The sequence below is a fragment of the Rana temporaria genome, chromosome 1 (genome assembly GCF_905171775.1).
Source record: "Rana temporaria chromosome 1, aRanTem1.1, whole genome shotgun sequence".
Classification (NCBI taxonomy): Eukaryota; Metazoa; Chordata; class Amphibia; order Anura; family Ranidae; genus Rana; species Rana temporaria.
In genome coordinates, this window is record NC_053489.1 from 660,638,080 (window position 1) to 660,641,682 (window position 3,603).

The window sequence follows — 3,603 nt, forward strand, 5'->3', positions numbered from 1 at the left end:
AGAGAGAGAGACAAAATTGTTTGGTACAATACCGGAAAATAATGGTGGTTGAGAATCCCGGATCGGGGGCGGTAGTCGCTTTGCCAAAATCTTTAATTCCTGTGAGAAAAAAAAAAGTCAGTCAATGAAAGAGAGAGAGAGAAAAAAAGGGAGGGTGGAGCGAGAGAGCATCCACCTGCCAACAGAGAGTCTAGTGCAGAGAGCGAAAGAGAGAGAGAGCGCAGAGAGAGAGCGAGAGAGAGAGCAGAGCGAGAGAGCAGAGCGAGAGCAGAGAGAGAGCACGCACAGAGAGAGAGAGAGAGAACACGCAGAGAGAGAGAGAACACGCAGAGAGAGAGAGAGCGAAAGAAAGAGAGCGAGAGAAAGAGAGCGAAAGAAAGAGCGAAAGAAAGAGAGAAAACGAGAGCGAAAGAGAGAAAACGAGAGCGAGAGAGAGAGCGCAGAGCGAGAGAGAGAGCAGAGAGAGAGAAGAAAGAGAGAGAGAGGCAAAATTGTTTGGTACAATACCGGAAAATAATGGTGGTTGAGAATCCCGGATCGGGGGCGGTAGTCGCTTTGCCAAAATCTTTAATTCCTGTGAGAAAAAATAAATAAAAAAAGTCAGTCAATGAAAGAGAGAGAGAGAAAAAAAAGGGAGGGTGGAGCGAGAGAGCATCCACCTGCCAACAGAGAGAGATAGAGTGCAGAGAGCGAAAGAGAGAGCGAGCGCAGAGAGAGAGCGCAGAGAGAGAGAGAGCAGAGAGAGAGAAGAGAGCAGAGAGAGAAGAGAGCAGAGAGAGAGAGAGCAGAGGCAGAGAGAGAGATCAGAGAGAGCGAGCAGAGAGAGAGAGCAGAGAGAGACAAAATTGTTTGGTACAATACCGGAAAATAATGGTGGTTGAGAATCCCGGATCGGGGGCGGTACTCGCTTTGCCAAAATCTTTAATTCCTGTGAAAAAAAAAAAAAGAAGTCAGTCAATGAAAGAGAGAGAGAAAAAAAAAGGGAGGGTGGAGCGAGAGAGCATCCACCTGCCAACAGAGAGTCTAGTGCAGAGAGCGAAAGAGAGAGAGAGAGCGCAGAGAGAGAGAGAGAACACGCACAGAGAGAGAGAACACGCACAGAGAGAGAGAGAACACGCACAGAGAGAGAGAACACGCACAGAGAGAGAGAACACGCACAGAGAGAGAGAACACGCACAGAGAGAGAGAGAGAACACGCACAGAGAGAGAGAACACGCACAGAGAGAGAGAGAACACGCACAGAGAGAGAGCACATGCACAGAGAGAGAGAACACGCACAGAGAGAGAGAGAACACGCACAGAGAGAGAGAACGCGCACAGAGAGAGAGCACACGCACAGAGAGAGAGAGAACACGCACAGAGAGAGAGAGAACACGCACAGAGAGAGAGAGAACACGCACAGAGAGAGAGAACACGCACAGAGAGAGAGAGAGAACACGCACAGAGAGAGAGAGAACACGCACAGAGAGAGAGCACACGCACAGAGAGAGAGAACACGCACAGAGAGAGAGAGAACACGCACAGAGAGAGAACACGCACAGAGAGAGAGCACACGCACAGAGAGAGAGAGAACACGCACAGAGAGAGAGAGAACACGCACAGAGAGAGAGAGAACACGCACAGAGAGAGAGAGAACACGCACAGAGAGAGAGAGAACACGCACAGAGAGAGAGAGAGAACACGCACAGAGAGAGAGAGGGATTTTTTACAATACCTGAAAATAATGGTTTTAGAGTATGGAGGAAACTGAATCGGATGTGGATCCTCTGCTCAAAACCCAAATTCTTAGTTCCTGCAAGAAAAAGCAATAGTCAATATGTTTGTGAGAGAACGAGGGGGGGAGGGGGATAGGGGGAGGGAGAGAATTCGGACTATACCTGAAAATAATGGGTTTAGAGTATCCAAGAACACCGCACAGAACACTGCACAGAACAGAACACCGCACAGAACAGAACACCGCACAGAACAGAACACCGCACAGAACAGAACACCGCACAGAACAGAACACCGCACAGAACAGAACACCGCACAGAACAGAACAGAACACCGCACAGAACAGAACAGAACACCGCACAGAACAGAACACTGCACAGAACAGAACACTGCACAGAACAGAACACCGCACAGAACAGAACACTGCACAGAACAGAACACCGCACAGAACACCGCACAGAACAGAACACCGCACAGAACAGAACACCGCACAGAACAGAACACCGCACAGAACAGAACACCGCACAGAACAGAACACCGCACAGAACAGAACACCGCACAGAACAGAACACCGCACAGAACAGAACACTGCACAGAACAGAACAGAACACTGCACAGAACAGAACACCGCACAGAACAGAACACCGCACAGAACAGAACACCGCACAGAACAGAACACCGCACAGAACAGAACACTGCACAGAACAGAACAGAACACCGCACAGAACAGAACAGAACACCGCACAGAACAGAACACTGCACAGAACAGAACAGAACACCGCACAGAACAGAACAGAACACCGCACAGAACAGAACACCGCACAGAACAGAACACCGCACAGAACAGAACACCGCACAGAACAGAACAGAACACCGCACAGAACAGAAATTTATATAATGTATTGCGCTGAATATTAACTAAGATAATGTGAAAACCAAATTATGAGTGATTCAATATATGCACAGATCCACAAACAAAAAAAGGAGCAATTAGTCCAATTACATGGATACACCAGTGTTTCTTCCGTGAACAACACCCTGTGTAATGATTGAGAGATGTAAGATCTAATCACACTATGCAGACATCTGTTTCATATGTGCAGCACTTCCTCCACACTGATACAGCTCATAGAAGAAACAAGAGAAAAAAGATCTTCATAGCGCAAAATAGCATGAACAAATATAAATAAGAGATTTCTGACTAGGTCTCACTCACGAATCCACCGAGTTTAAAACAGCATTTGGGACAACCTAGCACCAATCCTTCAAATTAAGCCGCTCAGCGTCTCTGATGAACTCTCCTCATTCGGATCTGAGATCCGTCCTGCTCGTAACTTCTCCCCCACGCGTTACGTCACTAGACACGTGACTTAGTCATGGGTAACTGCTTGCCAGGTCTCAGCTGATGTTATTTATAGTCAGCGAGATACTCAGGCACCAACGGGATGTGCAGTAAGGGAGTGTTTCATCTTACATCATCGCAAGCTCATAAGGATTGGTAACATATTCATATGTATAATTTATAATTTTAATACAAGTACAAATTAAGAGAGGTACAATTTAAAATTATTATTTAAAAACAATCATTCTAATTCAACAACTGGGGATATGTATATATACATAGCAGCCTCCAGTGGTTACAAATGGTACAACACTATAACCTCCAACACATTGTTACTTTATATAGACAACTGTGGGTATATGACAGCCCCCAATGGTGTTTTAGTGGTACAACACTTGAAATTATAAAAAGGGGAACTCCAGCAACTTGTCAATACCCATATTTCCCGGACATGATAAAATATATATAAAAAATATATATATACATAGAATATGTATTAAAACATAATGAGATACATATTCAAAATTTACAATTTTTTAAAAATTTTA

General features: G+C 45.5%; 2 long non-coding RNA genes across 2 annotated transcripts in view; both read right to left on the reverse strand.

Annotated features, from left to right (window-relative positions):
• The window catches only part of LOC120925061, a 484-nt gene extending 382 nt beyond the window's left edge, over positions 1-102 (reverse strand). Inside the window, exon 1 of the long non-coding RNA XR_005746536.1 lies at positions 33-102. This is a non-coding gene — a long non-coding RNA (uncharacterized LOC120925061). The remainder of the gene's footprint in view (positions 1-32) is intronic.
• Positions 103-506: 404 nt separating this feature from the next.
• LOC120925062 lies at positions 507-931 on the reverse strand. The gene is made up of 2 exons (XR_005746537.1): positions 862-931; positions 507-574 (listed from the first exon to the last, which is right to left on the reverse strand). It is a non-coding gene; the product is annotated as an uncharacterized LOC120925062 (long non-coding RNA).
• Positions 932-3,603: the final 2,672 nt, after the last annotated feature.